The 10378-nt window shown below is 47.2% G+C and overlaps 1 pseudogene; it reads right to left on the bottom strand.

The window, feature by feature from the left end:
* Positions 1 to 3877: 3877 nt before the first annotated feature.
* The window catches only part of LOC120390528, a 146137-nt pseudogene continuing 139636 nt past the window's right edge, over positions 3878 to 10378 (bottom strand).

Here is a 10378-nt window from a genome sequence, read left to right as displayed (position 1 = left end):
TTCCTCTGCAGCATGTGGGTGCAGGTCACGTGTGTAGCCCATGGCAGGTAGCCTATAGTGGGTGTGGGTCACTTGTGTAGCCTATAGCGATGGTGCTTGTCTATGTTGTGTAGAAAGGTGTGGCAATGTAAGTAGGCTCAAAAATCGATTTCCTAAAAATAGGCTTGACAATAATAAGGTGAGAGCTGGAAAAATGTATGTGAAGTGAAATAAGAGAGCTCAGAGGCAAAGGAGAGAGAAGTCAGTACATCACCCCAGGTTATGCTGGGAACATGTGTGGTTCCCATAGACTCGTAGACTTTAAGGTCAGAAGGGACCGTTATGATCATCTAGTCTGAGCTCCTGCACAATGCAGGCCACAGAATCTCACCCATCCACTTCTATAACAAACCCCTAACCTATGTCTGAGTTACTGAAATCCTCAAATCGTGGTTTAAAGACCTCAAGGTGCAGAGGATCCTCCAGCAAGTGACCTGTGCCCCAGGCTGCAGCGGAAGGCAAAAAACCAATCTGCCCTGGAGGAAAATTCCTTCCCAACCCCAAATATGGTGATCAGTTAAACCCTGAGCATGTGGGCAAGACTCACCAGCCAGCACCCAGGAAAGAATTCTCTGTAGTAACTCAGATCCCATCTCATCTAACATCCCATCACAGACCATTGGGCATACTTACCTGCTGATAATCAAAGATCAATTAATTGACAAAATTAAGCTATCCCAGCATACCATCCCCTCCATAAACTTATCAAGCTTAGTCTTAAAGCCAGATATGTCTTTTGCCCCCACTACTCCCCATGGAAGGCTGTTCCAGAACTTCACTCCTCTAATGGTTAGTCTAAACTTCCTAATGTCCCTCTGATATATTTATAAAGAGCAACCGTATCTCCCCTCAGCCTCTTTTGGTTAGGCTAAACAAGCCAAACTCTTTGAGTCTCCTTTCATAAGACAGGTTTTCCATTCCTTGGATCATCCTAGTAGCCCTTCTCTGTACCTGTTCTAACTGACCACTGACATTTTAAGATCCGGTACAAAGTTTCTCAGGCCTGGTCTACACTAAGGGGGGAGTTCGATCTAAGGTACGCAACTTCAGCTACGTGAATAGCGTAGCTGAAGTCGAATACCTTAGATCGAATTACTTACCCGTCCTCACGCCGCGGGATCGAAGTCCACGGCTCCCCCGTCGACTCCGCCACTGCCGTTCGCGGTGGTGGAGTTCCGGAGTCGACGGGAGCGCGTTCGGAGTTTGATATATCGCGTCTAGATGAGACGCGATATATCGAACTCAGAGAAATCGATGGCTACCTAATAGGCAATTGATCTTTGATTATCAGCAGGTAAATATGCCCCATGGTCTGGGATGGGATGTTAGGTGGGGTGGGATCTACAGAGAATTCTTTCCTGGGTGCTGGCTGGTGAGTCTTGCCCACATGCTCAGCGTGATAGCTGCTTTCAACTACCTGAAAGGGGGTTCCAAAGAGGATGGATCTAGACTGTTCTCAGTGGTGGCAGATGACAGAACAAGGAGTAATGGTCTCAAGTTGCAGTGGGGGAGGTTTAGGTTGGCTATTAGGAAACACTATTTCGCTAGGAGGGTGGTGAAGCACTGGAATGGGTTCCCTAGGGAGGTGGTGGAATTTCCATCCTTAGAGGTTTTTAAGGTCAGGCTTGACAAAGCCCTGGCTGGGATGATTTAGTTGGGAATTGGTCCTGCTTTGAGCAGGGGGTTGGACTAGATACCTCCTAAGGTCCCTTCCAACCCTGAGATTCTATGATTTTATGGCCGATGACAATATTCCTATGCTTATAGCCACGAGCTTCCTGTGAAGTGAGGGAGTCTATCAACTGCCATGGCCAGGCCCCAGGCCTGACTGAACACTTAGAAATGCATAGCTGGAAACTAGTCTTGCCTACTTGTGTGCTAGCATCACCAAAAGGAATATTAGATGTTTAGCTGAGAAGAATGTGTTTAGAGTTTTATAAAATGCTTGTAGGACGCCACATGTATTGTTCTCACTCAACTGTATCCCATGCTATAATGTAACAGCAAACATTTGCATTCCATATACCCCTGGAACTAAGGCCACATCTACATTACAAAATGAAGTTGACCTAACTTACATCGGCATACAGCCACTGCAGTTATTACATCGCTTGTGCATGTCCACACTTTGTTCCTTGTGTCAGCAGTGCGCATCCTAGGAGTGCTTGTACCAATTGTACTGATAATGTGGAATATTGTGGGACAGCTTCTGAAAGTCAGTAATAGTTGATGTAAGCAGCACAGGCTCTATACTGACACTGCATTGAACAAACTACATCGATTTGGACTCTATGCCGTTTGTGGAGGTGGCGTTAAGTCAGTGTAGCAGGGTGGTTACATCAGCGGGAGTGAAATTTAAGTGTAGACAAGAAAACAAGAATGTGCTTTTCTAAAGCAACAGGCAAACCTTCCTTCAATTGATATGCCTTTCCTGTGGCATCCTGAGTCAAGTGCTCTTGAACCAAAATGCGAATTGCCTTAAGCATTACCAACACTTCCATAGCTAGGTTGAAGTAAGCTGTCTTGCGTTGCCCACTGTAGAGGTGACCAGGCCTACAGAACCCGTCAAACAGAAAGAACAAATCATGTCACATCAACCTGATAGCTTTCTTTGACAGGGTAACAAGCCTTGTGGATATAGGGGAAGCGGTAGATGTGGTATATCTTGACTTTAGTAAAACTTTTGATACTGTCTTGTATAAACTTCTCATAAACAAACTAGGGAAATGCAACCTAGATGGAGCTACTATAAGGTGGGTGCATAACTAGTTCGAAAACCATTTCCAAAGAGTAGTTACTAGTGGTTCACAGTAATACTAGAACGACATAATCCACTGCAGGGATCAGTTTTGGGTCTGGTTCTGTTCAATATCTTCATCAATGATTTAGATAATGGCATAAAGAGTACACTTATGCAGAAGTGTACAAGCTGGGAGGGGTTGCAAGTGCTTTGGAGGATAGGATTAAAATTCAAAATGATCTGGACAAACTGGAGAAATGGTCTGAAGTAAATAGGATGAAATTCAATAAGGACAAATGCAAAGTACTTCACTTAGGAAGTTGCACACATACAAAATGGAAAATGATTGCCTAGTAAGGAGTACTGCGGAAAGGAATCTGAAGGTATTAGTGGACCACAAGCTAAATATGTGTTAACAGTGTAACACTGTTGCAAAAAAAGTGAACATCATTCTGGGATGTATTAGCTGGAGTGTTGTAAGCAAGGCACAAGAAGTAATTCTTCTGATCTACTCCGCACTGATTAGGCCTCAACTGAAGTACTGTGTTCAGTTCTGGGTGCCACATTTCAGGATATATGAGGACAAATTGGAGGAAGTCCAGAGAAGAGCAACAAAAATGATTAAAGGTCTAGAAAATATGACCTATGAGGGAAGATTGAAATAATTGGGTTTGTTTAGTCTGGAAAATGGGCCTGATTCTCCCCTCCTCACCGCTGTGTAAATCAAGAGTGACCCTGGAATTATGCCGGTGTAAAGAAGCACCCCGTTAGCCTCCTGGTGAGCGATCAGAAGGCGTGGGCTGACCTTTCTGTGACGGTGCTGTTAATTCCCTGGTGAGGAAAGCCAGAGGGGATGGGGATGATTTGTGGGCATGACTCGCGTGTGGGTCTCGGGGGAAGAGCAGGTTAGGAAAGGCATTGCCCATCACACAGTGCTGACGCAGAGGGAGATTGTGGTTAGGCACCTTTGCCCATAGTCCCTGCAATGTATCAGCAGCAGGCCTAGGCCTGGATTCCCAATTACCCAGCCCTCTTTACACCACTCTAGTGCTGAGAAGGGAGACAAATAGCCTGAGTCGCATTATGCTGAGACTCCTTTATTCCAATTTGGCAGCATAAAGAGGCCTTAACAGGCACTGTGAAGGTACCTTAGCACAGTCAAATCCAAGCGGAACACGAAAGCCAGTTCCTGAGGCCTGCCAGAGCCGGCTGCTTCAGACACACCTTTGCAAATGTCTCTATTGACAAGTCCAGATGAGATTTTCCGTCATGCACCCGGCACCACTGAACTCATCCACGCTGCATGGAGCACCCTACGTGAAGGAACACACGTTTGTGTGCTAAGCTATGACCTGTTATGGAGTAACTGGCCAGCCCAGTCCAATGCAGGGAAGGGAAAGGGGGCGGGATCCATTGCAGCTCAGGTGGCTTTTAAAGATCACTAGGAGAGAAAGAGAAAGACAAAAATTAGTCCCTCCTGCTGGGTCACAGATTGAGATTGACAGCACTTTGCATCCAACCACCTCAAAATATTTTATGAGGCTCCCTTCAGCAAACAGGAATGAAATCCAGTAAACACCATGTGACGTTACACCCCATAATGCTTTAATGGAAATATGCTTATGAATGTAAATATGACATAACTGGTATATGTTTTCTGCTACATATGCCATGTAACATATCTCTGAAAAGGTTATAATCTACTGAATATATTTATCCTATTTGTATGCATGTATCATTTTTGTATTAGAAGTTATGAATATTGGCTGGGTACTTCTTTGAGTTTAAGTAGCCTTAGTAAAGCATTTGCTCAGCTTCTTGAGAAAGGAGTGTACAAATTAAGTGCCCAATCAAAAAACACTTAACTGACAATGCATCTTGGAGTGCTCCAATCCACATAAGAAGTCTTCCTGGAGACATTCAAGATAGCATGTAGGCAATGGCTGCCGCCTGTAAAAACTGAGTCATGAATGGACATGTGACTTGCCCATGTGACTCCAAAACTCCATCTTGGAGCTGGATTTTGCATAGGAAACAGGGGAGGGTCTCCACCACAAGAGGAATTCTATTTAAGCTCCTGGGCACCCCTCAATATTGTCTTCAACTGGCTCAAGAGATAACCTCTCGACCTCCCTCCTCCACCCCGCCCCCAAGGATACCTGAAAGAAACTGGAACAAAGGACAGTAACCATGGGGGTGTGAGGGATTGCTGGACCCAGACTAGGAGGAGGCTAGTCTGTAAAAGAAGCTTACTGTAACATCTCTGAGGGTGAGGTTTCATCTAAAATCACTTTCTTACTTTCTTAGGTTTAGACTTGCGTGTTTTATTTTATTTTGTTTGGTAATTTACTTTGTTCTGTCTTATTACTTGGAACCACTTAAATCCTACTTTTGTAGTCAATAAAATCACTTTTTACTTATTAATTAACCCAGAGTATGTATTAATACCTGGGGGGGGGCAATAGCTGTGCATATCTCTCTATCAGTGTTATAGAGGGTGAACAATTTATGAGTTTACTATTATGCAGAGTAATACGGATTTATTTGGGGTTTGGACCCCATTGGGAGCTGTCCATCTGAGTGTTAGACCTGTTTTCAGTTAAGTCTGCATCTGTTCGGGGACGCGGTTCGGACCTGGGTCTGGGTTTGTAACAGGCTAGCATGTCTGGTTCAATCTAGCAAGGTTCTGGAGTCCTAAGCTGGCAGGGAAAACAGGTTAGAAATGATCTGAGCACATCAGTTGGCAGTTCCCAAGGATTTTTCTGTGATCCAACCTGTCACACTCCACTGACACTGGGGTCATCAAGAACCTCGGAGTCCTTACAATGACTGAGAGCGTCTGCCCCAGCCCCACACCTCACTCTGGGGCCGTAAAAGTTACACAAGAATTGTCCCAGGGAAGGAGCAGTGCAGGGCTGGCAGGGGCAGACCTGTGCTGTCCACCTCATAAACCCCAGTGTATGGGTCATAGGGCAAGATGGGTAGTCTTCACAGTCCGCGGCCCTGTAGCAATTCTGGGCTGATCCAGGCTGTGAAGCAGCCCTGTTATAAACCAAAGCAGCCATGACTTCTCTAATATATGCCAGGGGCTGAAGCAGAAGCAGAGAAAAGGTGGCACAGAACAGAATCAGAGCCATTGTCTTTACTTCAACAAAAGTGGCACTGCAGGTAGCCATGGCCAGTGGTTTCTAGTGCTGAACATTCTGTAATCAAGCCTGGATGCTTTTCTAAAAGATCTGCTCTAACAGGAATTCTTTCGAGGCAGGTCACAATGACCCCTCTTGGCCTTGGAACATATGGAATCTATGAACCAGGCCAACCACATGATCACACCTGTGGAGAGTGAATGGCCACGCTGCCTTAGAAGGAGCAGCCCTTTGAAAGCCCCTTACCTTTTTGAGAGGTCTCGTGCCCTCCAAGCTTCAAACACGTCCGTGATGTTCCCCACAACCTGCCCGCTGGGCAGCTGCAGGTCGTCAGAGATGTCGCCATTGAAGTTCCCGCAAGGTGCACACAGCTTGTTAGCCAGGCTCTCGTTGACTGTCACCGTCACCTTCCCGCTCAGGCTGAACAGAATCTTTATTCTAGAGCCCTGGACAATCATGATGGTGCCCTGAGACTCACTGACAGACAAGGTTTCGGATACCTTCACTGGGAGCTGCCTTTGGTGCCCTCTCACCTGGAAGGCACAGAGAAAAGCTGGGCGCCATGGGAGGGAGTGAGACAGAGCTAGGCGATGGACCCCAGGACAAGGCAATGGCGTCTGGAATCGCTGGGTCAGATTTTGCTCTCAAACAAGTGTAAAACCCGAGTAAATCCATTGCAGTCAGGGGAGTAACTCTGGATTGAGACTGATGTAACTGAGAGCAGGATCTGCCCTTCCACTCTGGGAGATGAGCCTATCTCTTTCCCATTCTCCTTCTCCTCATTGCATGGTGTGACTAAGGGAGTCATCTCTCCTTTTTTCTGACCCTAACATGGTCTTCGTTAGCTCACGTTTCCGTAATTAGTGGCATTGTTTCTATTGCAACAGCACCTGGAATCCCAGGGGTGGTTCAGGACCTCTTTGTGCCAAGGGCTGTACAAACACAGACCAAAAGCACAGTCTTCACCCCAACAAGCTTACAGCCGAATGCTTCATTTTTAGTCAGAAGAAATGTGGGTCAGATCTAATCATATTGACTGTGAAGGGCAGTAAATTGGGGACATCAGTCAACTGAGGCAGAGAGACCCAGCCCAGAACAACTATTCGACTGGTTCTCAGGAAAGTGTCTATTTAGTTGTATGCTCTGCATGATAGAGACCCTGATCTCAGGGGTGCAGGGACTGTCTCTCGCTCTGTGTCTGGCACAATGGGGCCCTGATCTTAGCTGGGGCAGGGCCTGTCTCTGGCTGTGTCTGGGCAGTGCCTGGCACAATGGGGCCCTGATCTTAGCTGGGGCAGGGCCTGTCTCTCGCTATGTGTCTGGGCAGCACCTGGCATAATGGGGCCTGATCACGGTTGGGGCCCCGTTGTGCTGCCATACTTGGGTGTCCTCATTCCCAGTTTCCCACTCCCCTACTTTAATAGAAATAATAATAATAACTGGTACAGAGAATATAAAGCTCCCTTGGAACATATTTCTTCAGTCATTAGAACCAAACTCAAACCAGGTTTGTTTTAAAGTCTGTAAATACACAGATTAGAGCTGGAGGGGGGTGGAATGGTTTTCCAGTATTGCCACAAGTTTTTGAGAGTTTGAAATTTTTTCTCATCCTAAATCAGTATGGAAAGTCTTCAATATTTTCACGAATCAAAAACCTTAATTTTTCTTTGTTTGTTTCGGGTCAATCGAAATGTTTTGTTTCAGTAAAGTTGTGTCATTTCTATTTTGACCTTTTTCCTTTTAACTTAATTTTTAGACTAATTCGTTTAAAATTTGAAACACAAAGTTATACTGAAATGGAAAACCAGAATTTTTCATTTTGAAAATATTGAAATGTTTCATTTTGAGCATTTGGGAACTCCTTTTTCAGAGTTTTTTTCCACTTAGGAGCTTCGTCAGACCTCAAGCCCGTATCATGAAAAGTTTTGGGTTCAACGAACAGGCATTTTTTGTCCAAAAAACCATTTGTCAAAAATCCTGCCCATAACACAGATATGCATTTTTCATCCTTGTCTCTGGCTGGGACCAAGACTAGATCTACTCAAATCATCATCGTCCTGATCCACAGATCTCACACGGTTTACAAAGGTGTGTGTCAACATTCTGTTAACATTCATCCCAGTGGTCGGGTGGTTAAATACCCTGGTGAAGGTCTTTTGTTCACCACAACTTCCTACCGCTACTGCAGGTGAGACTGCTGGTATGTCAGGAACAGCCTTGCTATTGGTGGCAGCACAAGCAGTAGCATAGCTGATGGGAGTGGGGGAGCAGCCGCTCCCCCAGTGAGCACAAGTGGCGCCTTTTTAATTTTACTCACCTGGGAGCGGGGAAAAAAGAGGCGCCACCCGCTGCGGCGCTTTTACTGACGGGGCGGCATTCCGGGTCTTCGGCGGCATCTCAGCGGCAGGACCTTCACTCGCTTCAGGTGTCTTCGGCGGCACTGACGCTTCATCACCGAAATGCCGCCGAAGACCCGCAAAGCGAGTGAAGGTCTTGCCGCCAAAGACCCCGAGTGCTGCCCCGTCAGTAAAAGCACCGCAGCAGGTGGCACTTTTTTTTTCTGCTCCCCCTCTTCCCTCCACTAGGCTACACCACTGAGCACAAGCTCACCATTAGAGGAGAAGGTTAGGGACTCCCAGCTCTGTGTGGTGCATAATTCACTGGTTAGATGAGTGGGCTAAAATTCAGAATGCATGGGTTTTAGTCCTGCCACTGGGAGAGGAGTGGGGTCTAGTGGATTAGAGCAGGAGTGAGCTGGGAGCCAGGACTCCTGGGTTCTTGCTCTTGGAAGGGAATAGGGTCTAGTGGCTTTGAGTGGGGGGTGGGAGTCAGAACTTCTGGGTTCAATCTGTGGCTCTGAGAGAGAAGTGGGGTCTAATAGGGGTGAGCTAGGAGCCAGGACTCCTGGGTTCTATCCCTGGATCTAGAGGTTAGAGCAGGGTCCTAACAGGAATCCTACACTCTATTCCCAACTCAGTCATTGACTCACCGTATGACTTTGGGCAGATCACTTCCCTTCAATAAAGCAGGGATCTTAACAGTGACTCACCCCCTCCCCCTTGTTTAGGGTGTGCTAACCCAGCCTCCTCTTACCCAAATCTCCTTTTTCTTATTGACATGGATCAGACTCTCATTGAAGAAAACAGAGATGCCATCAGGAACGGCCACGCCACCTTCTCTGAACACACTGACCACCATCCGGAACCAGGGGAGGTCAACCCCTTTGCAGAGGGAAGACACCTCGTAGGGCCCTTCAAGGAGGACTTCCCTCTCGACACCATCAAAGGAGGTGAACCATATTCCTGGGGCCAGCGTGCACCGGCCCACCTGCTTCACGCAGCTGCGCACCCCATTCCTGAGCATGCATGTCTCCTCTTCAGAACAGTTTGTTTCCTCACAGATGACCTCGCCTGAAGCGTGGCAGGTGCATTTCTCAGAGCATTTGCTGGAGACAAAGCTCTCCCCGGCCTTCAGGGAAATACCCAGACAAACAACTTTGTTAAGCGAAATGCAAAGGGAATCACACCTCGGCAGGAGGGACTGGAAGCAGCAATATATAGAGCTATGGGAAAGCCCCGCCGTGAGAGGATCAATAGAGGGAAGATGTCAAGGACCTTCCAGAAGCAATAGCTCAGCAAGGCTGATCACAGAGAGGAAGAGCAGGTGGATACAGCAGAGATGAAGAAAGCAAGGTGTGGGATTGACCGGTCTCCACACTGAGGTCTAATAACACCAAGCCCCAACACCTAGCAACATCCCCTGCCCAAGGGCTGACAACAAGGGGAGTGGCTGCAGTGTTGATTTTCATGTGAAAGGCAGATTTGCTGACCAGAAATTAGGCTGAATCCCACCAACACTTTTCTTTACACACACTCAATGCTCTTGTTTCCCAGGAGCCAGACTGGAGGGGAAGAGCCTCATATTCCACTCACTGCCCCCTGAACTAAGGCTGGATCAGAGCTGGTCCCCTGGAGGGGAAAGGCCCCATGTCGCATTCCCCACCCACCTAAGCCAACAAATCCCCCCACCCTGGGCTGGATCAGAGTCAGATGCCCGTAGAGGAGAAAGACCCTGTGTCCTATTTCCCCAACCCACTAAGCCAGGCAGTCCCTCTGACCTGGGGCTGGCTCAGAGCTGGTACCCCTAGAAAAGCAAGGCCCTGTGTCCCATTCCCTGTCCCCCAAAGCCAGCCAGTCCCACTAGCCTGGGTCTGGATCAGAGTTAAACCCCCTGGAGGGGAAAGACCCGTTTCCCTACTTTACACTTGCTCAGTCTCCAACGTCTGGACAGTTTCATTCCCTCATGGTATTGCCTTCCAACTCTGTTTTACAATCTCCTGCAAACAAGCTTCATCTCAATACCTGGCTATCTGGATACCTGTCTGATCTGAGCCCATGCTCAGCACTTTCTGGGAATCACGTTACATCCCAGGTTACTGGTCAGTTCCTTAGAT

This window comes from Mauremys reevesii, linkage group 24, assembly GCF_016161935.1.
Source record: "Mauremys reevesii isolate NIE-2019 linkage group 24, ASM1616193v1, whole genome shotgun sequence".
Classification (NCBI taxonomy): domain Eukaryota; kingdom Metazoa; phylum Chordata; order Testudines; family Geoemydidae; genus Mauremys; species Mauremys reevesii.
The sequence above is the reverse complement of the archived record's forward strand: the minus strand, read 5'-3'. Positions and strand labels throughout refer to the sequence as shown.